The following is a 25,446-nucleotide window of genomic DNA, read 5'->3' on the forward strand; positions in this document are numbered from 1 at the left end:
GTAATATGTACGAAAAAATTAGCACTGTACAATACATTTTAACTTACTTCCAATGAAACATGGATGCAAAGAACTCTCGGACAGTAGTGGCAGGCACGTGGCTGCATGAACTGAAGATGTTAGTGATGGGTTGGTCGCAAATGAAATGGCTCTTAGAGCCGAATCTTTGACGTGAACGACAGGAGCCGGCTCCTTATGACGAGCCGTGGGTTTTTTTTCTTTCTTTCTCTCACCCTCTCTCTCGCACTTTTTTTTCGCTTCACTCCACACGCGAGCCTTGTGCTTTGCGCTGGGCAGAGGGGGGAGGGGCGGTAGTTACAGTCGCAGTAGCACAGGAACAGAGCGGGAGGGAGAGAGAGAGAGCCAGGGACAACAACGCCACATTAGAAAGGTATAGTAATCATCCACAACTATTTTCAGTTGCAGATGATAAAGGATTCAGAAAGTTTATTCATGCAGGCCCATATGACAATTCAATTCAATTCAATTCAATTTTATTTATATAGCGCCAAATCACAACAAAAGTCGCCTCAAGGCGCTTTATATTGTACAGTAGATAGCACAATAATAAATACAGAGAAAAACCCAACAATCATATGACCCCTATGAGCAAGCACTTTGGCGACAGTGGGAAGGAAAAACTCCCTTTAACAGGAAGAAACCTCCGGCAGAACCAGGCTCAGGGAGGCGGCCATCTGCTGCGACCGGTTGGGGTGAAAGAAGGAAAACAGGATGAAAGACATGCTGTGGAAGAGAGACAGAGATTAATAACAGATATGATTCGATGCAGAGAGGTCTATTAGCACATAGTGAGTGAGAAAGGTGACTGGAAGGAAAAACTCAATGCATCATGGGAATCCCGGCAGCCTCACGTCTATTGCAGCATAACTAAGGGAGGATTCAGGGTCACCTGGTCCAGCCCTAACTATATGCTTTAGCAAAAGGAAAGTTTTAAGCCTAATCTTGAAAGTAGAGATAGTGTCTGTCTCCCGAATCCAAACTGGAAGCTGGTTCCACAGAAGAGGGGCCTGAAAACTGAAGGCTCTGCCTCCCATTCTACTTTTAAATACTCTAGGAACAACAAGTAGGCCTGCAGTGCAAGAGCGAAGTGCTCTAATAGGGTGATATGGTACTACAAGGTCATTAAGATAAGATGGGGCCTGATTATTTAAGACCTTGTATGTGAGGAGCAGGATTTTGAAATCAATTCTGGATTTAACAGGAAGCCAATGAAGGAAGCCAAAACAGGAGAAATATGCTCTCTCTTTCTAGTCCCTGTCAGTACTCTTGCTGCAGCGTTTTGGATTAGCTGAAGGCTTCTCAGCGAGTTTTTAGGACTTCCTGATAATAGTGAATTACAGTAGTCCAGCCTGGAAGTAATAAATGCATGAACTAGTTTTTCAGCATCACTCTGAGACAGGATATTTCTAATTTTAGAGATATTGCGCAAATGGAAGAAAGCAGTCTTACATATTTGTTTAATATGTGCATTGAAGGACATGTCCTGGTCAAAAATGACTCAAGGTTTCTCACAGTGTTACTGGAGGCCAAGGTAATGCCATCCAGAGTAAGAATCTGCTTAGATACCATATTTCTAAGATTTTCAGGGCCGAGTACAATAACCTCAGTTTTATCTGAATTAAGAAGCAGAAAGTTAGCGGCCATCCAGGTCTTTATGTCTTTAAGACATTCCTGCAGTTTAACTAATTGGTGTGTGTTACCTGGCTTCATGGATAGATAGAGCTGCGTGTCATCTGCATAGCAGTGAAAATTTATGCTATGTCTTCTAATGATGTTGCCTAGGGAAGCATGTATAATGTAAATAGAATTGGTCCTAGCACTGAACCCTGTGGAACACCATAATTGACCTTAGTGTCTGAAGAGGACTCTCCATTTACATGTACAAACTGGAGTCTATTAGATAGATATGATACAAACCACTGCAGTGCAGTACCTGTAATACCTACAGCATGTTCTAATCGCTCTAATAGGATATTATGGTCAACAGTATCGAACGCAGCACTGAGGTCTAGCAGGACAAGCACAGAGATGAGTCCACTGTCAGAGGCCATAAGAAGATCATTTGTAACCTTCACTAAAGCTGTTTCTGTGCTGTGATGAGCTCTGAAACCTGACTGAAACGCTTCAAATAAGCCATTCCTCTGCAGATGATCAGTTAGCTGTTTGACAACTACTCTTTCAAGGATTTTTGATATGAAAGGAAGGTTGGAGATTGGCCTATAATTAGCTAAGACAGCTGGGTCTAGAGATGGCTTTTTAAGTAAAGGTTTAACTACAGCCAGCTTGAAGGCCTGTGGTACATAGCCGATTATTAGAGATAGGTTGATCATATTTAAGATCGAAGCATTAATTAATGGCAGGACTTCTTTGAGCAGTTTTGTAGGAATGGGGTCTAAAAGACACGTTGATGGTTTGGAGGAATTAATTATTGAAGTTAACTCAGAAAGATCAATTGGAGAAAAAGAGTCTAACTTAACATCGATGGTACTAAGAGTAGCTGTAGATAATATTACATCTGTGGGATGATTATTGGTAATTTTTCTCTAATGATAAAAATTTTATTTGTGAAGAAGTTCATGAAGTCATTACTAGTTAACGTTAAAGGGATGGTTGGCTCAGTAGAGCTCTGACTTTTGTCAGCCTGGCTACAGTGCTGAAGAGAAACCTGGGGTTGTTCTTATTTTCTTCAATCAGTGACGAATAGTAAGATGTTCTGCTTTATGGAGGGCTTTCTTATAAAGCAGCAAACTATTTCTCCAGGCTAAATGATGATCCTCTAAATTTGTGACACGCCATTTCCTCTCCAGCTTACGAGTTATCTGCTTTAGGCTACGTGTTTGAGAATTATACCACAGAGTCAGGGACTTTGGATTTGAGGCCTTAGTTTTCACAGGAGCTACAGTATCCAGAGTCGCACGTAGTGAGGAGGTAAAATTATTAACAAGATAATCGACCTCTGTTGGAGTAGCGTTCAGATAGCTGCTCTGCTCTATGTTGGTACAGGGCATTGAAGATGATAACAGTGGGTGGATTATATTCTTAAACTTAGTTACAGCACTTTCAGAAAGACATCTACTTTGATAAAGTCTACTCTCCACTGCTGTGTAATCAATTATTGTAAATGTAAATGTTATCAGGAAATGATCAGACAGCAGAGGGTTTTCAGGAAACACTGTTAAATATTCAGTTTCTATGCCATATGTTAAAACAAGATCTAGAGTGTGATTAAAGTGGTGGGTGGGTTCTTTTACATTTTGAGAGAAGCCAATTGAGTCTAGTAACAGATTAAATGCGATGTTGAGGCTGTCATTTTAGCATCTACATGGATGTTAAAATCACCCACAATAATTATTTTATCTGAGCTGAGCACTAAATCAGATAAAAAGTCTGAGAAATCAGAGAGAAACTCTGTGTAAGGCCCAGGTGGACGATAGATGATAACAAGTAAGACTGGTTTCTGAGTTTTACAGCTGGGGTGGACGAGGCTAAGCATCAGGCTTTCAAATGAATTAAAAGTCTGTCTTGGTCTTTCGTTAATTAATAGGCTGGTGTGAAAAATTGCTGCCACACCGCCCCCTCGGCCTGTGCTTCGGGATTTCTGGTAGTTAGAATGACTCGGGGTGTTGATTCATTTAAACTAACATACTCATCCTGCTGCAACCAGGTTTCTGTAAGGCAGAGTAAATCGATTTGTTGATCAATTATTAAGTCATGTACTAACAGAGACTTAGAGGAGAGAGACCTAATATTTAATAATCCACATTTCACTGTTTTACTCTTTGGTTCAGATGTGGATACTGTATTGTTCTTTCTTTGTGATTTTTATGTTTAAGTTGTTTATTGCTGGTTTTAGTTTGTTTTTTGTCTTTTGGGAGCTGACACAGTCTCAATGGAGATGGGTTTTTGGGGGTAGCAGGAGGAGAGAAGCTGCAGAGAGGCGTGTAAGACTGCAACTCTGCTTCCTGGTCCCAACTCTGGATAGTCATATTTTGGGGGTTTAATGAATTTGTCCATATTTCTAGAAATGAGAGCTGCTCCATCCAAAGTGGGATGGATGCCGCTCTCCTAACAAGACCAGGTTTCCTCCAGAAGGTTTGCCAATTATCTATGAAGCCCACATCGTTTCTGGGACACCACTCAGACAGCCAGCAATTTAAGGAGAACATGCGGCTAAACATGTCACTCCTGGTCTGATTGGGGAGGGACCAGAGAAAACTACAGAGTCCGACATTGTTTTTGCAAAGTTGCACACCGATTCAATATTGATTTTAGTGACCTCCGATTGGCGTAACCGGGTGTCATTACTGCCGACGTGAATTATGATCTTACTGTATTTACGTTTACCCTTAGCCAGCAGTTTTAAATTTCCTTCAATGTCGCCTGCTCTGGCCCCTGGAAGACAATTGACTATGGTTGCCGGTGTCTCTAGCTTCACATGTCTGAGAACAGAATCACCAATTACCAGAGTTTGACCCCCGGCGGGTGTGTCGCCGAGTGGGGAAAAACGGTTAGACACATGAACAGGTTGGTGGTGTACCTGGGGCTTCAGTTTAAGACTATGCTTCCTCCTCACCGTCACCCAGCCGCCCTCTTTCCCCAGCTGCTTGGGGTCTGCCGGGAACAGCTAGCGGGCCTACGCTATCTTCGGCTGCACCAGCTACAGGGGCCTGGCTAGCTACGGGTGAATGAAGGGTGCGGCCGAGTCTCCAATTCAGTAATCCTGGCCTCCAGAGCTGCAAATATGCTACATTTATTACAGGTATCATTACTGCTAAAGGAGGCCGAGGAGTAACTAAACATCTGACACAATGAGCAGGAAAGTGCAGGAGGGACAGGTGAAGTAGCCATGGTGCTAACGAGTCGGCTACGAGCTAAGCTAAGCTAGCGAAACAGTAAAGAGACAGTGAGTGAATACTTTGGCTATAAATTAGGTAGTGAGTACACAGAAAGGGTGATTCAGATGAAGCACGTTAAGATTATACTATGAAAAAGGGATGTATCAAAAGATTTAAATTAAATTGCTAAGCAGAAAAGCTACTCAGAAACACCACTGTGTTTGAGCAGGAACAGGAAGTGATACTATACCACAGAGCGAGCGAACACCAAGTGACAGCGCCACCAAGAGTCAGGACAGACAGAGAATATGCATCTTCTTTTTCATATTTTAATTTATATTTAATTGTGTTGTGGTTTGCAGTGTTTTGTGTTGTGTCATTTTAAATTTGTTTGAAAGGAAAAAGCTTAAAATTTAAATAGTTAAAAGTTGAACTGTGACTAGTTGGTTTTTGTATTATATGATTTATTTATTACATTTTATGTGGAGTGAATAAATAAAAGTATATTTACGGTGGCCCCTAGAGACAAAGCAGCACGTACAAACTTCAAAACACGTACAAACCCTGAAGCATGTACATACTCCAAAACACGTAAAAACTCAGAAGCACGTAAAAACTCCAAAACACATTAAAACTCAGGCTACGTCCACACGTACCCGGGTATTTTTGAAAACGGAGATTTTTCTATGCGTTTGCACCTTTCGTCCACACGTAAACGGCTTTTTCGGTCACTGAAAACGGGAGATTTCTAAAAATGCCTGTCAGGGTGGATATTTTCGAAAACTCCGTTTTTGCATTTACGCGTGGATGAGGAAAACGGAGAAAACGCAGCGTCAAAGATGTGCACCTTTTTTGACGTCACACTGTGCGCCACGTTTTGTTTCGGTGAAATAAATCTCTACAATACTGTTACTGTTAATTGTACTCTCTGCAGTGTTTAAATGCTTACATATACACACACAGTTACTGTCCCTCCACACATACGACTCGGTTCTGCATCTATGCCCCATCTTTGTTTACTATTTCTCACCGAGGCTTCTAGACTTCTGATTGGCCAACATTTCTACACGTTTAGGAATATATCGGCACCTGTTGCTTTGGCATGCTCCTAGCAGCGTTTTCCTTCATTTCTGCATTTACATGTGGACGGGATTTTTTTTAAAAACGAAAACAGAAAATCTCTGTTTTCAAAAATACACGTGTACGTGTGGACGTAGCCTCAGAAGCACGTACAAACTCCAAAACATGTACAAAAGACAACAGAAGTTCTTCAGAATGCTAGGCGCAGTGTTGAGCTTTTGTTACCTAGAGGCTACACAAGCCAGCAAGTACCAACGACCGGTGTGTGGTAGTAAGAGGTAAATGAACTTTTTTTTTTAATTATTTGAATATATATGAGTGCTTGTGTATAAATACACAAATAATACACATATGCTTTCAATTGTGTAATTTAAGTGATCTAGGTAGCTCTGTTTTGGAAGTTCAGTTAACGCTAGAAATGTGTTTTAGAGTTTGTACGTGCTTTTTGGAGTTTGTACGTGTTTTGTCTTTAGGGGCCACTGTATATATTTATATATAAACATATATAAATAAAACCACTTTTTTAGTAATTCCTTTTGTGCATAATTTTATATTATTGTAATAATAAATTAATTAAAGCAACAAAACAACCTGAAGAGCCAGTTCAGAGCCGAAAGAGCCGGCTCTTTTTAGTGAGCCGACCTGAAAGAGCTGGTTCTCTAAAAAGAGCCGGAAATCCCATCACTAGAAACTGGACTTTCACTGAATTGTTTCTTTTCATTAGCCAGGAACAATCAGATTATCATTTTAAACGTAAACTCCAGTTCGAGCGACTTTGAACGTTACATTTAATTGTTTTAAGGCAGAAACATCAGGTTTCCTTTGGGACCTGAACGTAGCGTTCTTACGGGAGGTTGCCGGTAGTTGATTGGAGATCTGTGGATCTGTTGTTCTCTTATTGGTTCTTTGCATCTCGTGCTCTTTCAGAGGCCTCAAGCGGGTACACCAAGACGTGCGTGCGCTGTGCCTCTTAAAGCGATCCGTAACAAAGACCGTAACGGAAATGACCGCAGTTCATGTTCAAAATAAAATACTGGATAATTTTTGGATAAAGTGCACCGTAGTTAGCAGTCATTAAAATAAATTTAAAGATAAATAATGACACTGTAGTGATAATTAATAATAATTATTAATAATTACTATTACTATTAATTATTAATATACTAGAGGGTGGTGTTGACTCACAAATGAGGAAATTAGCCTAAATTAACTATGATTCTGTGTTTATGCCTGTCATGTCCTGTCATGTCATTATGATAATCTTTTTCTGGTATCTGGTTCTGTCCAAGCTCAGTCTGGTATGGGGTTCTCTGTAATACTGAATGTGAGAGATGTTGAACCAGTGAATGAGATGTTTATGTTATTTCTTATTTGTATTCATTTTAGAACCACATCCTTACTCGCCAGCAAGAGTGTGAGTTCAATGTGGGCTCGTTGTAAATAAAGTTCTTCAACACTCTGACATCATTCCACGCCCTGAAAGGACCTTTTTTACCAGGGAACAGTACAGAATCACGTTTCAGAGAAAGTGGACTAGGGTGTCCACTATAAGATTCTGCCAAGATTAATCACGTCTGCAGCATCTGGAAAGAGTTATGAGAGAGCAAAACACATTGCAATGCTGTAATTATTTCTTTTTTTGTTGATTTTACCCATTATTTGAGGTCACTGAAGTTTGATGTTAATAGTTTGGAAATCTAGCTTTTGGCAGTTACGTTTATGTGGTTCTGATGTATTTTGTATTCTGTTCGAGCAACTGGTTTAAATTCTTTGAACAAACCAGATTTGGTTAAATACACCCTCTGTAAGCGCTGAAACACTTCTCTGTCAATGGCTTTTATTTGAAAATGAAATTAGAATTAGAACATTTTAATATGCTTGGATAAGACTTTAATAGTTTTGTGAAATATTTTAACAAACATTTGTGGAAATGTTCATTTAGGTTCGGGGGATGCGTCTACATGTATTCTTGTGACGTCTGAAAGTGGATGAGTGCCTGAAACGCCTCCTACACTTTTGACAGATGTACGGTTTCTCTCCAGTGTGGATTCGCTGATGACGCTTCAGATGTGATGACTGACTGAATCCCTTGTCACACTCATCACAATAGTACGGCGTCTCTCCTGTGTGGATACGCTTATGCCTCTTCAGATGTGATGACACACTGAAACCCTTTCCACACTGATCACAGGAGTGGGGCTTGTCTTCAGTGTGGTTATGCTGATGTACCTTCAAATCAAATCAAATCAAATCAAATCAAATCAAATCACCTTTATTGTCACATCACATGTGCAGGTACACTGGTACAGTACATGCGAGTGAAATTCTTGTGTGCAAGCTTCACAAGCAACAGAGTTGTGCAAAATACAATAACGTGCAACAAGCAAAATATAAAAATGGTTAATCTAAAAAGTAATAAATATATGTACCATATATAAAGGTATATACATTACTGAATGTGTGTACTAAATATGTTTTTCTACGTGTGTGTGTGTGTGTGTGTGTGTGTGTGAGTGTGTATATACATGTTTTACAAATGAAATAGAGTAAACAATAAAATAAGATATATAAAATATAAAATATACAGAGGTAGGTATGTGCAAAACAGTGGCATTAATGTACAGTATGGAGTGCATAATGTTGAAGTTCCAGTAGTGAGGGTGAGGTGTCTATGACGTGTTCAGCAGTCTGATGGCCTGGTGGAAAAAGCTGTCTCTCAGTCTGCTGGTACGGGACAGGATGCTGCAGAACCTCCTTCCTGATGGAAGTAGTCTGAAGAGTTTATGGCTGGGGTGACTGGAGTCCTTGATGATCCTCCCGCTTTCCTCAGGCACCGCTTCCTGTAGATGTCTTGGAGGAGGAAGCTCACCTCCAATTATCCGTTCAGCACACCGCACTACTCTCTGGAGAGCTTTGCGGGTTGTAAGCGGTGGTGTTGCCATACCAGGTGGTGATGCATCCAGTGAGGATGCTCTCAATGGCACAGCGATAGAAGGTCCTGAGGATGCGGGGCTCATGCCGAATCTTTTCAGTCTCCTGAGAAAGAAGAGGCGCTGCTGCGCCTTCTTCACTGTCTTGTTTATGTGTACTGACCACGTAAGATCCTCAGCCAGATGTACACCAAGGAAGCGGAAGCTGCTCACTCTCTCCACAGCGGCGCCGTTGATGGTGATGGGGGTGTGTACTCCTCTGCACCTCCGAAGTCCACTATCAGCTCCTTTGTCTTTGCGACGTTGAGGGTGAGATGGTTGTCTTGACACCAGTGGGTCAGGCGCTGACCTCCTCCCTGTAGGCTGTCTCATCACCGTTGGTGATAAGACCCACCACTGTAGTGTCGTCCGCAAACTTCACAATGATGTTGGAGTTGTTAGTGGCCGTGCAGTCGTAGGTGTAGAGTGAGTACAGGAGAGGGCTCAGTACACACCCCTGTGGAGCACCAGTGTTCAGTGTGATGGGGGATGAGGTGGTGCTGCCCAGTCTGACCACTTGGCGTCTGTCAGACAGGAAGTTAAGGATCCAGCTGCAGAGGGAGCTGCTCAGTCCTAGATCCTTCAGACTATATAGATGACTGAAGCTCTTTCCACATTCATTGCAGGCATAGGGCTTTTCTCCCGTGTGGATACGCTGATGAACCTTCAGGTCTGATGATCTACTGAAGCTTTTTCCACACTCATTGCAGGCATAGGGCTTTTCCCCAGTGTGGATACGCTGATGAATTTTCAGGTCTGATGACTGACTGAAGCGCTTGTCACACTAGTGATGGGATTTCCGGCTCTTTTTAGAGAACCGGCTCTTTCGGCTCGGCTCACTAAAAAGAGCCGGCTCTTTCGGCTCCGAACCAGCTCTTCAGGTTGTTTTGTTGCTTTAATTAATTTATTATTACAATAATATAAAATTATGCACAAAAGGAATTACTAATGTAAAAAAAGTGGTTTTATTTATATATGTTATATATAAATATATACAGTGGCCCCTAGAGACAAAACACGTACAAACTCCAAAAAGCACGTACAAACTCTAAAACACATTTCTAGCGTTAACTGAACTTCCAAAACAGAGCTACCTAGATCACTTAAATTACACAATTGAAAGCATATGTGTATTATTTGTGTATTTATACACAAGCACTCATATCTATATTCAAATAATTAAAAAAAAAAGTTCATTTACCTCTTACTACCACACACCGGTCGTTGGTACTTGCTGGCTTGTGTAGCCTCTAGGTAACAAAAGCTCAACACTGCGCCTAGCATCCTGGAGCACTTCTGTTGTCTTTTGTACATGTTTTGGAGTTTGTACGTGCTTCTGAGGTTACGTCCACACGCATATCGCGTGTTTTTGAAAACAGAGATTTTCTGTTTTCGTTTTTAAAAAATCCCGTCCACATGTAAATGCAGAAATGAAGGAAAACGCTGCTAGGAGCATGCCAAAGCAACAGGTGCCGATATATTCCTAAACGTGTAGAAATGTTGGCCAATCAGAAGTCTAGAAGCCTCGGTGTGAAATAGTAAACAAAGATGGGGCATAGATGTAGAACCGAATCGTATGTGTGGAGGGACATTAACTATGTGTGTATATGTAAGCATTTAAACACTGCAGAGAGTACAATTAACAGTAACAGTATTGTAGAAATTCATTTCACCGAAACAAAACGTGGCGCACAGTGTGACGTCAAAAAAGGCGCACACCTTTGACGCTGCGTTTTCTCCCTTTTCCTCATCCACGCATAAATGCAAAAACGGAGTTTTCGAAAATATCCACCCTGACAGGCGTTTTTAGGAATCTCCCATTTTCAGTGACCGAAAAAGCCGTTTACGTGTGGACGAAAGGTGCAAACGCATAGAAAAATCTCCGTTTTCAAAAATACCCGGGTACGTGTGGACGTAGCCTGAGTTTTAATGTGTTTTGGAGTTTTTACGTGCTTCTGAGTTTTTACGTGTTTTGGAGTATGTGCATGCTTCAGGGTTTGTACGTGTTTTGAAGTTTGTACGTGTTTTGTCTGTAGGGGCCACCGTAAATATACTTTTATTTATTCACTCCACATAAAATGTAATAAATAAATCATATAATACAAAAACCAACTATTCACATTTCAACTTTTAACTATTTACATTTTCACCTTTTTCCTTTTAAACAAATTTAAAGTGAAACAGCACAAAACACTGCAAACCACAACACAATTAAATATACATTAAAATATGAAAACAAAAAGAAGATGCATATTCTCTGTCATATGGGCCTGCATGAATAAACTTTCTGAATCCTTTATCATCTGCAACTGAAAATAGTTGTGGATGATTACTATACCTTTCTAATGTGGCGTTGTTGTCCCTGGCTCTCTCTCTCTCCCTCCCGCTCTGTTCCTGTGCTACTGCGACTGTAACTACCGCCCCTGCCCCCTCTGCCCAGCGCAAAGCACAAGGCTCGCGTGCGGAGTGAAGCGAAAAAAAAGTGCGAGAGAGAGGGTGAGAGAAAGAAAATTAAAAAAAAAAAAACACGGCTTGCGATAACGAGCCGGCTCGCGTCGTTCACGTCAAAGATTCGGCTCTAAGAGCCATTTCGTTCGTGACCGACCCATCACTATGTCACACTCATTGCAGGAGTAGGGTTTTTCCGCAGTGTGGATACGCTGGTGACGCTTCAAATGTGATAAACTCCTGAATCTTTTCCCACACTGGTCAAAGAGGCAGACTTTGCCTCCACTTTGGCTGGGAAGATCAAGCTGTTCTTCAAAAAAATCTACCCCAACCTCCTCATGAAGTCTGTCTGGGTTGACAGAGTGACAACAATCTAAAACATTGTCAAGTCTGCTGAGGCAGACAGTGTGGAGATGAGAACGTGTGGACACAAATGCAGGAAACGGAGATGGAGTGAGAAGATAAAATAAAATCAAGCTTTTATTTTGGCCTGCACAAAACACTACAAAACAAAGGGCAAAAGGAAATTGAGATAAACTAGCAAAACCCTAAATTGGGGAATGCTTTGGTAGACATAATTAGTGTATGAATTCCAGAGTAACGGCTGATAAAGAAAATGTTTTCGGCTTTAACTCTAATGTTTTCCTCCTTAGCAAATTTCATTCAAGTCTATTACTCTCTATCACACATGAGTACACTAGCATGTGTTCTTCTAGTGTCAGCAGGTTATAACATAACAAAAGTAATGGTTGGACTGCAAACAAAAGCCAGAAATGTAAAGTCAAAGAAAACAGAGCATGTCACAAAGCCTCAAATACAGATGTCAGCATATGTAGACGTAATCTCTGTGAGCTCAGCAGCCATTTTGGAACAGGTTCAGGCAGTTATTTCACAGCTTTGACTTAAATAAGTGGTGAGAGAGACATAACTACATTTAGATGATGACTAGGACATAAAAACTGCTTGTATTAAATCATTAAATCTGATTGAAATCAGTTAAACCTTTTGAATACCAAAACAAAGACTACATTAATCTAAATATTTTAGTTTGCTATGTATGCTTGTTTTCCCCTGCCAGCCAATAAAGCTGTGATTTTGAGTTCATCCCTCGAGTCTGACTGCCTGCATTTTGGGTCCAGCTCCTGCCTGGTTAAAGGGACTTACCTCTGCCAGTGTCAGCATTTGCTGCTGGTTCTCATCGTCCACAAACTCCTCCATCGGTGAATCAGCTCTGACAAACATAAAGATAACAAGTTAGAGTAAATGATTCATTTACTGCCATAAAACAACACCGATGTTAAGGCTTCCCAGATAGCAAGGAAACATTGAAACAATGTTGAGTCAATATCAGGCGACGTCATTGAAGCAACGTTGAAGTGTGACGTTGACCCAACATCATTCTTGCACCCATTTTTAACGTTGAAACAACGTCAGGTTTTGATGTTGAATCAATGTTGAAACCTGACATTGATTCGACGTTATATTTTCTAACACTGTTGACATTGAAACAATGTCAGATTCTGATATTGAAACACTGTTGAGCTATGGTATTGATTTTCCACCTCTTTTCGCACAGTTGCTTTTTATTGAAAAAACAAACAAAAAAAAACAAAAAGGTCAATAGACATGTATCATTTGCAAAATACTTTATTAAAAGACAAAGTTTCCTATTTACATTTCTATGTTTCACGTCACTTTTTATTATTTACTCCGGGATGGGGATGGATGATGTGCGTCCTGCGCGCCACCCGTACGATCTGGATCATATCTGAGCCATTTCTGGACTGCTTGAGCAAAGACCAACTCAGACATAGAGTTCGCCCCTACCTGCTGCGCCAGGCCATCTAGGACAAAAATAGACACACACACACAAAAACAAAGACAAAAAGGGAATTAGAGCACATGAATAAGCTCTTGTTAATTGTCTTCAGCAGGGAGAAAGTATGTAAACCCTAGGCTGATAAACATGAAAGTCACCAGGCGGAAATCAGCAAACTGCCGCATTTGATTCCCAAAGAGCTATAAGCTGAAAATGTGATATGTCTTAGCATGGTGTGCCGTGTATCCTTTAAAAAAAAAAAAAAGAAAACATGGGGTCCTCGGGCTGTACAAAGTGTACAACCAGAGGACAAAACAAGTTAAAGACCAAAGACTCCATCTCCAGATTAACCGGACATGAAAGTCTTGTTATTAAGAAAGACAAAGTAATATAGCAAAAAAACAGACATAGGAAATGTGAAACGCACCCAGCACATCAATTGATCCCTTTATTGTTCACTTTAGGCTCATAAAACTACAATAAATGTTAAAACTTACCAAATATGCATCTGCACAGCGCTGTCTCTTTAAATGCCCTTTTTTGCTTTGTCTGGTCCTTGGTTTTTTTTCCCCTGCCCAGTTGAGTACAGAGGCCAGCTCCTTTGTAATGGCATAAACCATTACACGGCAGACTCGCACCTCCAGTGTGGTCCAGCAGCACCAATCAACGCAAAGCGTCTCACCTATAGACACATTTTATGAGATGGAATTAGCATGTCTCATGTCTTAAATGTGTATGCAAGTGCTTGTGTGTTTACTTCATGTTATTGATGATAGAAACATGTCATTTAGTTTTCCTAAAGCCTGATTTTCAAGTCATACAAAGAATAAACCAAAGTATTGGCAGTACAATGTATTTCTATTCCCTTTTGTTGGATATTCATTTGTTAGTTCTTGTAACTGCTAAAAGTGTTTACTAGTTTTTGCCTGTCACATATATTTGTTATACCATGTAAACTGTGAAATTCCAAGATTTTCAAACTTGCCTTGTAATAGTGGCCTCACAGAGTCTCTGGAATCTACAGAAAAAAAAAATCACAACAAGATGACATTCAGGAGTATAAATTGGGGTTTTTAGATAAGAGTACAATGACATTGTGATGCAGCTTTAAAGCTTTTTTAAAAGCATACCATCTATAGGGAAGACATCAGACTCTGCATGCTGGCGAGATCGCAAAGCTGTGTCGGCTTGTGCCGGAGTGGCGAAAGGTGCCGGAAGCTGGGTGGGGCATTATGATGGTTGCTATCAGTGGGCTGGGGGGGCAGACTGCGGAGTGATGAGGGCTGTTTAGAAAAGATAATTTTTAAGTATTTAAGAATACAGACAACTTGTCAAAAAGTTTCCTCGTGTCAGACACAGATATGTACACAGACACTAGACAGTATTTTATTACCTGGTATTTTCACCTCGGGGCCTGGGGAAACCGTTTTTTGTAGGCTGCTCATCCTCTGAGTCCGTATATGTGTACAGGGATTTGGTCTAAAGAAAAGAAATTAAAACGGTCTTAAGTAATTGTAAATATGCTTTTGGCATATTGTTTCCTAAAGTTAGTTTGATTTCTAACAACACACACAGGAAACAGAGACGTGCAAGAAGGTACAATATACAATGAATTTTTGAAGTGCACAAGTGTACACTGCTTTGCATTTTTAAAAAGTTTACAAACTTCCACTTTTTGGACTATATTATGTGGTGATATTGCAGTATGCAAGCACCACAGATATGTATAAAAGACAAGATCATAAATTCTTAACAATCAAAGATATGTTTGTGAATAAAAGGGTTTTACTTGTGCTTTCTTTTAAGACTGGTCTGGGTTTCTTCTTCGGACTGAAGGTCAGACGTATCACAGCGTTCACGTGGATATCTCTGACGACTGCGTTCTGCTTCGTGAAATGTGCCTGGAAATACAAACACAACGTACGGCCAGACATACATTACGTGTGGACAAAAGGTGCAAACGCATAGAAAAATCAGCGGTTTCAAAAATACGCTGGTACGTGTGGACGTAGCCTTATTCATTATACAAGGCACAAACGGGAAGTCACGTACGTGTGCAACGTACAGTCACGTGGGCATGCTGCGTGAGCATTCAAACTGAGTCTAAAGTTTTCGTGTGCGAATTGAAGCGAGTGCTCTCCAATCATCAAAAGTAACAAAGTCATTGAACACGTTTATACAGTTAACTTTACGTTTATCAATCATATATCACAGATTTAGAATTTTTTGTAGTACTAAGCAACTACAGAGCGAAAGTCTGGGTCAAGCGCCGAGGCCACGGCAAGAACAAAGGAAACCTCGAAACGTTAAAGCTAGCTTTGTAAGGGAATATAACGAAGAAATTATGAAACAAAAATGTTTTCTTTGTTGATATACTTTGTTTGCAGTGCAATTTATTTGTTGCCGGATTGCAAGAAGTAGACACAATTTCGGGCTCCCACATTTTGTGGGAGCAACGTAAATAACAGTAAAAAAAACTCGTAGTTTTTTTTTACTGTTATTCAAATGCAAACATGGAAATAACGAGTAGGAAAAAAAAATCATTCATTCTTACCTTATACTAATCGTGGTGCAGGCCAGTGCAGTGCATGACCTGATGCCTTCTCCGGTCAATTCCGCTGAGAGTAAATCAAATGTCCCGCTCTACTGTAGAAGACCTGGGGGGATGTACCAATGTGAGAGGGGTGCTGCGGAATAGTCCAAGTGATCGCTGCTTTAATTTCCCGGTCAACTATACATAAATTGTACGTAGACACGATTTTTTAAAGCTGGTGAACTAGACCAAGTCATTGATAACAAATGAACAATAAATCTACTTTCTCTGGTACTTTATACCCGATCAGTTGCAATGCAATTTAATGCTCAACTACAAATCGATGGTTTTTGATGGTGACCAGAGCTGAATGATCGTCAACTATAAATAGACGTTTTCTCGATGTTGTTGTTGTCACCTGGTCGACTATAAATAGATCAAATATCAATGACAAAAAAACAACGGTGAATCAACATCGTTACAACGTCTCTATAGTAAGACCGTCGGTTTACCACAGTATTTCAATGTTGTTACAACATTGGCATTTCAACCCCGACCATATACCACGGTTCGGGTGAAAAATCAACATAGATTCAATGTCGTCTTGCTATCTGGGTTATCACTCAGGTACAAGAAATATGTGTAAGAAGAAATATTTGTGAGTAGCAATAAGAAAGATAATCCAGATAGATACTTCAAATTTACAGACATTTCATCTTAAGACTGTGCAGTTTTTAAAAAAAAACTGGATGTGAAACATTAATTCAATTTAAATTAAAGTAAGGAGAAGTGCAAAACACTCTGAATGTCCTTTGATTTACTAGAACAACTACTAACCATCAGGTACAAATGAAACAAGTGAAGAAAACTTGTTCTTAACTCTGAGATGTAAATTAAGTGATTCAATCCTGTTTACTGGTCGCCTTCACAAAGTTCACAGAGCTCTGAAAGATGCACTGATAGTTCCCATGGTAACCAAAGTTGACTCCAATTCAAAAGGTCCCAGAAGTGAATTTAAAAGTCAACACCAAGTATTTAAACATTAAAAGACGTCATTTAATGAATTTTCCGAATTTGCAAGACAATCTTTTATACATTGTTGTTGAATTATTTGCTCTGATGTGTGACATTGTTAAAATGACTGCACAGCTTCTTCCTAAAACTCATTGATCTGGGGGTATGATTTCACTTTGGGTGTGGTCCTGTGTTCAAATGCTATATGTGTTGTTGTGCTAAGTTTTGTGTTGTTGGTGCAAGTACTAAACATGAAGCTCACAAAAAAAGCTTGGAAATGAAAGAAGCGGCGTCAAAAATGAATGTTTCGTTTTTCCTTTTTTTATTAGTTCACTAAGGCTAAGTAACAAACATGATCAGTTAATGTCTCAACAACAGTCACTTGAAGGCACAGACCACGAAGTACAGAGAAAATCCCACTAACCGGTCAACCCCAATGAGCAAGCCCTTGGCCACAGCAGGAAGGAAAATCTCCCTTTTAGCCGAACCAGACTCGAGGACGGGCAGACGTCTGACCGACTGGTGGAGAGGGAGGGACTCACATGGTGGATACTCATCTCTCACAGATGGTGAGAGGACAAAGACAAAAGTGTCACCTCATATCAGGCGGCACCCCCAGGGCTGAAAACTGAAACCTGTGCAGAAGTGCCAACAACTGCAATTCCCCTAACGGCCTCTGGAGCCTGCATCCAAAAGTGAGACAACCCCAACAGCCCCCTATATGAGCACTGTTACAGTTGACAGCTGTAGCTTTTTACCAGACCCACCTGTGTCACACACTGTGAAGCTAAGCAGTGTATCACAATGAAAGCTCCTGCTGCTTCCATGGTTTTATATACACATGCTGTGTGGATCTGTGTCTGAAGGAGCAGAATACATTGGGACGCACACTCATTGTGTCCCAAGTGTCACTTTCAAACTATAAAATACAAAAATAAAATCACCAGCATTTGCTCTGTTGGTCTCTAAAGAGGATATCAGGCTAAATACATCTACTGTTATTAAATTAGTGTGACAGACCACGATGAGCTGCACTCAGACTGATACAGCCACACAGTACGTGACAGCTCAAATAATTAATCAAGAATAATCCCCCAGATATATAACAATGCTCAATCTGGAAATGGCAAAGCCGACCACCCAAGACAGAGTAGCATGTTTGTTTACTGCGGTGCACAGCTCGTCCTGGTGTTTCCTACATTTCCCACAGGCCAAAGCGCTTCACCACAAAGCTTCCGTTCACACGAGGCCATCCACAAATATCTGGTGATCGTAATACGGAGAAAACTAAACTGTAAAGTCGTCTGGACACAACTTAGCGCTGAACAGGACCTGCTAATAGCAGCTTAGCATCAACACAAGCTAATGCTAACGTTATACAGCCGACGGCAGGTTCACTGTAATAGATACGCGGCTGTAAGTGTAACTGCAGCAGGCTAAGAAAGACTAACGAAGCTCAGTGAAAGTTATACATGCTGTTCAAAAAACTTTACCTCCTCCAAATCTCATGAACCCATACTTTACTCATAATGCAACATAGAAAACATATGAGCTCATTGTGAATTTGGTGGCAGCAACATCCCAAAAAGCTTGCAGCATGGCCATGTTTCCAACATCACCTCTACTTTCAACAACCGTCCATAAACACCTGGGAACTGAGGAGACCAGGTGCTGGATTTTTGGGAGAGCATCATTTTTGTCTGATATAAGGGACAGAGCTGCTCAACAGTCCTGCAGCTTTTCATCTCGTGATGTCACAAATATCTGCACCACAGACAGGCCGGTTCAGGACTTGCGGTCTTCCACTACAAAGCCCTGCTGTGGTGTGCAACTTAGCAACATGTAAAAGACATCATCTCCATGGGAGCACATGTTGCTCTAAAACCTGTGTATATAATTCAGTCTGGATGGTTCCTTTCCAAATGTGCAAGATGCCAATTCCATAGGCACTGATCTAATGCCAACCATCAGAGATGCAGCCTTTTTAAACCGAACACTGCTAACAAACTTCAGCTCAGACATGTAAAGCATCTCATTACAGACGATTTACAGCCGGCGAGCCTTCAAAGTCTTGGGTCTGAGATGAGTCCATAAGAAACCATGTCGGCCGGTTTGGAAGCACGTAGCGAGGCTTCAAATGCTCCACCAGACCGCCGACAGGTCTCGCACACCACAGCCGCTCTATCACGTGACATATACTGCTCCTATGTGCTGAGGTCATGTGTTGGGTTACGCCATGTCGCAAGTTTTGTGAGGTGCTTTTGTGATATTCAGTAGATCGGATTACATCTTTTTTTATTTATTACTTATATACGATCCAGTAATTTAGGTCAGTATCGGACTGATACCGATACGCAACATCGGATCGGTCCATCTCTCGTTCAGATGGCTTTTAATGAGCCTTATAAACTCTGTTAAACAGTCAGAGTGTTTCTCTAACAGCAGGAGCCTCTTTACACTCAGCTAGTGATGTTCGATTCGTGAACGAATCGTTCAATACTCGAGAATCACTTTACTGACTCGTGAATCATGATTCACAAGCGCAACTGACTCACTGACTCATCCCTGTTGCTGTTAGCAAACTAATTCCATTAGTAGAAATATATCTAGCTTATAATTAAAATTGTGGGGGGGAAAACAACAGCCAGTTTATTAGCAAAAACATTCCTGCTCTGAACTGGAAGAAAAAACCCTGAGTAGAAGCTCACATCAAGACAATAGAGATTGAAAATGTGACGTCAGTCAGGGGTAAAACCGCAAAGGATTCTGGGAACTCATGGCAAGAGGTACTAGCGCACGCAGGCTTTCAATTGAAATCAGTTACACAGCGGATAAAAAGAAACACAAAAAATGGCAAGAAGCTGTTGTATTATTAACTGCAATAGCCGGTCGCATGACAGCCACGGGAAGCCGACGGGTAAAGAGATCGGTTGTTATTGGATTACATTGTTGAAGAGAAATTGTTCAAGCCATGTTTCCGAAGTAACAAAGAGCCGACAGGTGGCCTGGATTGCAGCCATTCAAAGACCAAATATAACGTCTCAGAACACTCCAGCTCACATGTTAGTCTGCTCCAAGCATTCCCACAAAGGTCAGTGTTTTGTAGTAGTTAATACGTCATTTTTCATAACATAATTGGTGATATAGGATACAAGCAAGTCTGGCGCTGAACAGAAATGGTCGCGCTATGCTCCTTTGTTTATTGTGCATAAATAGTGAATTGTCCTGACACAATATTACGTTTCACTTCCGTTATTACCACGGTACATTGACAAAAACATATACTTTTATTCACAGGATAAAACAGTTTTTTTGTATCACTAATTGCCCAGTACGATTACAGCATACAATATTATTGTCACTGCTACATTTCTGTAATGCATACCATATATTCTTTGCACTACTAATTAATTACCGTTGAGCTTAAAGGTCCTATTAATAAACGGTTAACGAATGTGTATTTATGAAGACGATTTGTGAGACTGGTAAACTTATGATATGTACGATGGTCTTTCGTTCTACACGGTGCATTTCAAGGTCCTGTACTCATCCGTCCTTAAACTGTACCTGGGCTTGTTGCAGTGACCTGAAGTTACTAAAAACTTCATGAGTGTATGCACTCACTCCAAGAACCGTATAATTATAAATCTGAGCGTGGGGAAAGTTGGGCAGCACGCTAACGTCTTTTGTCCACTCTGTGTGCTCATAAGGGTCTAACCCTTTCACTCCTTTGATTTTTTCCTCGTATCTTTTCTTTGACTTTTCATCAAGTCTGTCTTTGTACAGACCGGCATTGTTCTCCTTCGGTTTTGTACATACCTTTTTGGGGGACAAAGAAAAAGCAAGAAGGTATTGGAACCGGAGAATGAACGTTTTGCGGTGCTGCAAATGCTTGCATTTGATGCAGTACTTGGATTGTTTTGCCACCAGTGCCCGGCATGCAATGCGCGAAAGTCACGTGGTCTGTCAATCTCTATAGCTCCTCGGTTCACAGTAGCATCGCTCAGCTAGCATGCTAACAGCACATTTGAGGTACTCACCCCCTCCCTTGCTGTGCTGAATCATAGCATAAGCGAATCACTCAGGACTCTCTAACCCCCTCTCTCCTGGCTCACAGCTCAAACGAGTTGAACGAATCACTGAATCACTCACCCCCTCCCTTCCTGTTACGAATCACTCACTGGTCGTGTCCAAATTCATGGGCTGCATCCTCCTGAGGCCGCATTTGTAGACCGATTACGTCACAGCGACGCGCCGAAGGCTGTCCAAATTCGTAGACTCCTCTGAATGCAGCCGACAAATGCGTCCTCCTTTTCCCCGAATTTGAAGGATGGGTCATGTCACTACCCGATCCGTACCGGAAACCCGATCGGTACCCCGCATGCGCGAAAGGTGTCTACTTCCGGTCGAAGCATTTTACGATAGTTACGGTCAGAGTATCTGTTAAGATGTTAAGAATAATAAGTGTCTCTTAAAATGTTTCCGATAATGGAACATTTAATATAATGTAGACAAAAACAAAGAAATAAAAAGATAGTGACGGATCGGGACTCCCCGATCCTTACTGCGCATGTGCAAAGTCGGACCGTACAAATCGGGTCTACCCGATCCGTACCGCGCATGTGCAGGGGTTTTCTTCTTCTTCTGTTCGTTTAATAGCAGTTTACTCCCCAGTGTACGAGGACACTGCCACCTGCTGACCGAGCAAATGAACCGCATTGTAAACTGAATTAGCGTCATTACAAATGTGTGTTAGAATGGATTTAGTGATAGTCGAGTGTGTTTATGCTTGTCTGTGTGGAGAGAATTGATTGGAATAGTGATGATGATGTCCGCTATCACTGTCAATCGTCAGTAAACACTTAATCTGGCTGATGAATCTTCACGTGACATATTACAAAGTCTGTATTATTAACTCTGTAATTAGGCGCCATTCTTCTTATTTTATGGCGCTGTTGTTCAATCGGGAGACGCTCTCTGTTGAGGAGAAAAGCATGAATTTGTTTGAATACGCATTATCCATTGTTTAAATGTCCCGGTAGTCGAAAAGGAGGCAGAGCTGTTGAGAAATGCTAGGAGCTAACTGGGCGCTAACCGTATCATTCAAATATATTGAATGTCGCAATGTTGGCAAAGAGAGGAAGTGACGTAAGATTTGCGCATGCGGGGTACGGATCGGGTTTCCGGTACGGATCGGGTAGCGACAGGTCGGGTGTGTCCTTCGTGGCCCACCATATCCCAGAATTCATAGCGCGGCCCAGCCAAACTCCAGTTTCCGGCAATGGCGGCCGCTACTAAGTTTTAAAATTACTTTTATTAATCTTTCTGGGTCACAAAATAAACTTTTAACATATTTTCAGGCGAGAATGTAGCTGTGTAAACTTCAAATATCTGCTCGGTTTATCAAGGTATTGCATATTTGCAAAAGTGCTTCGACGTTTTCGGAGACGTCTGTTACCCACCAGCTCGATAGCTAGCCGAGAACTCGAGGGTCACTGAAGCCACCGAGAACGGCACAACTCCCGGCACATCATTTTCAGATCACCGCGGACTTTCACTACTCAGGTTAAACGTAATATATAAGTCACTTAGACAACCTAAAAATTATATTGTTTGGCTTTTTTCAGTGTTTTATTTGTTCGTGAGTGAATCGGTTTGGCTGAGATTAAAGTGATTAGATTAGATAAAATAAAACTTTATTAATCCCCCGGGTGGGTTCCTCCTTGGTTTTCACACAGCGGAATAAACGTCAAACAGAAAACTGATTAAACAGAAGTGTGAGATGGTCGAGAATTTACACCAGTGTCCCGTTATATTTTAGATAGCAAGGAGCAGACGGCTGAGTTTATTAAACTCCACCGAGACAGCGGTGACGCAAATCTGAAGGTTAGACCGTCCAATTTCACAGCCGTGTACTTCCGGCCTACCCGACCTTCTGAGGACCCGGCCCACGTAGACCGCGAAGGCCGGGTCCTCAGGAGGATGCAGCCCATGAATTTGGACACGACCATCCACTCACCCCCTCCCTCCTGGCTCACAGCTCCTTCTTCTTCTTCTTCTTGGTTGGCAACCAATGTTAAGGCGCTTTACCGCCCCCTGGCTCACAGCTCAGTGGACATTTAGATAAGAAAATATATATTTGACACATTTAAGGAAAATACCAATAAAATAAAATAAAAATAAATAAATGTTCCCTTTAGAATTTTTTTGCTCTTTTTTGCTCTAAAGAAAATAGTTGTTTTCTTAAAGTAGGATTTACATTAAAAGAGAAACAAATTAAGTTTGAGTGAAAATATACATTTTTGCACTCTCTGGTCAACTGACTCAGTGACTCAAATGACTCAAGAAACCCGATTCACTTTGGTGAGTGACTCATTAAAACTCGATTCAGTAAAAAGAATCGAATTTACCATCACTACACTCAGCTTCACACAGACGAGCTGAGGAATGATCAAGCAAACTTCTTCTTCTGTCATTTTTAACAGCAGCTTGCATCCAAAGATGTTGAACTACTGCCATCTCCTGGCTTTTACTCTTACTTCTCTTCCAGATCCTCAGATCCTCTTGATGACATCAGTATTTCTCAAAAAACAAAAAACCGCTCCTTTCACCTCATCATGACTTAACTGATTAACCACTTTTTCAAATGTAAGTTTCATTTCACCACCAGTTCCTACCCTCAACACTCTCCTTTGACTTCTATACTTCCTGCAACTAATAACCACATGTTCAACCGTCCCCATAGCATTACACCATCACATAACCCAGTCGGATGTTTCCCCATCATAAAAAGAGAACCATTCAGAAAGCAATGACCTGTTTGTGTTCTCCTGCTGCCTATTTAACCCACGACTCCTCTTAACTTCTATTGTGTTTTGTACCCTGTCTCCCTTTTGTCCCATTATCCCATGCCATTCTCCAGAAGTTCTTACTTTGTGTCCAAACTATACTTTTCCCTCAGATTTCAACAATGGTATCTGCACATCTATGTCTACTTTTTTAACAGCTGCTTTAGCCAACCTATCTGCTCTTTCATTACCCACAATACCTAGGGTGAGGGGGTCAGACCAGCACAGTCTCTTTCAGCACACATGGATATTTCATCAGTCTCATAGACACTGAGAACAATTTGTGTATGAGACTAAAGAAACAGTCCACACATAATTGAACAAAAGGCCTCTAAAGTTCTGTGGTTGACACATTTCCACATGACTGTTTAATTACAGCAAAAACCATAATTATAATTATCTTGATTGATATTGTAATCTCAGTTTTTCAACATAATTATTCATTAACTTAAACATCCTGAAGTTAATGAATTTAAATTTTTACAGGAGAATTCCTTCAACTTTAGGTTTAATTTAAAGCAAAAACAGAAGAAAAGTGAGGGTGGTGTCGTAGGGCATTAGGCTCTGATCACTGGATGTTTTTGACCTGAAAGTCTGTCTCACGAGGACAACCAGTCCATGCAGTCCTGCCTCCACGTGATGTCTGCAGACTGGGGCACAGCTGTGAGGCAAATAAACAACAGCTGTAGTTAACTGTTGAACTGAGTCCAAGTCACCATCAGCCCAGTATTCACAAGCACAATCACTGCCCCATCTTTGAAAACACTGCAACAGTTTTAATTTCTCACATCCTGTTGGATTTATTCAAACATCGACTGAAATCATTTCAATAAGGAGAGATCATTAGAAAAAATGAACATGATTTATTGATGAACAGAATTTAGATAAAGGTGTTTGGTGGTTAGACTCTGATGGGCCGGCTTGGTGAAAAGGAACCCCACCTGTGAAAGGGATCAGAGCAGGAACACCCGGAGCCCAGACGGTGGTGGTGGAGATGAAGATGGTGGCTTGAATGTAGCCTGAGGGAGGAGAAATGGCAATGGGGAGAAGGTGGGCTGCACAAAGGTGTCTGCAAAGGAGAATGACAGATGCAGAGTGAGATTAAACGTATGTGGCATGAATGCTGATTGGCCTGGAGAAGGCCGGAAGAAGGTGATTGGACTAGACCAGTGATGTCACAAACAGCTGGACAGCGTCAGAAAGTGGGAGTGATGCGAAGCTGAGATTTAGCCTCCAACAGCTGGGGATGGACAGATGTGAGACCACAGATGTTCCTTCTTGAGCTTACACATAAGCTTCATGATGTTGGTTTTGTTTGATAGACCTCTATTACATCAATGTAAAACAAGTTAGATGAATGAATTAGTGATGTGTCCTGTGTGTCGAAGCTTCGAATCGCGCTTCGGGTAATCTCGGGGGCGTGTCTGTGAAGCGCGTATCGAGGCTTGCTTTGATTACGTATGCAGTGACGTTCGAGGCTTCGCGGGCAGTCCGTACCACGTGACTGATTCGGGAACTGGTTCACTGGTTCGCGCCAGATTCGAAATAAAATGGGCAGCAAAACACAGCTGATTCCCCCATCACATTGTGTTGCGGAATTGGATTACGTACGTGCTACATAGTTACTTGATCATTTCCTCCCTCGATGGAACCAGCAAGGAAAAGAAAATTTTCCCCTGTCTGGCAACATTTTGATGTCATCTCTCCTAATAAGGTATATACACTGTAATAAATAAATGATAAGTACCATAATATAAATAAACCACACCACAGATCCTATAATCAGATTTCTGTATTTTGGTTTATTAAAAGGTGAAGTGTTTGCTGTGTTCTAAAGAACTTGGATACAACAACAACACTTCATCTATGCTGAGGCATT

At 41.2% G+C, this 25,446-nt stretch overlaps 1 protein-coding gene and 1 long non-coding RNA gene across 2 annotated transcripts in view; both read right to left on the reverse strand.

The window, feature by feature from the left end:
* LOC116336284 (NACHT, LRR and PYD domains-containing protein 1b allele 1-like) overlaps window positions 1–25,446 on the reverse strand; it is a 147,492-nt gene that overhangs the window by 83,917 nt on the left and 38,129 nt on the right. The gene's annotated exons all lie outside the window — the stretch shown is intronic.
* LOC120438747 lies at window positions 12,985–13,722 on the reverse strand. Its single transcript, XR_005612101.1, has 2 exons — window positions 13,670–13,722; window positions 12,985–13,197 (listed from the first exon to the last, which is right to left on the reverse strand). It is a non-coding gene; the product is annotated as an uncharacterized LOC120438747 (long non-coding RNA).

This window comes from Oreochromis aureus, linkage group 3 (assembly GCF_013358895.1).
Source record: "Oreochromis aureus strain Israel breed Guangdong linkage group 3, ZZ_aureus, whole genome shotgun sequence".
Lineage (NCBI taxonomy): Eukaryota > Metazoa > Chordata > Actinopteri > Cichliformes > Cichlidae > Oreochromis > Oreochromis aureus.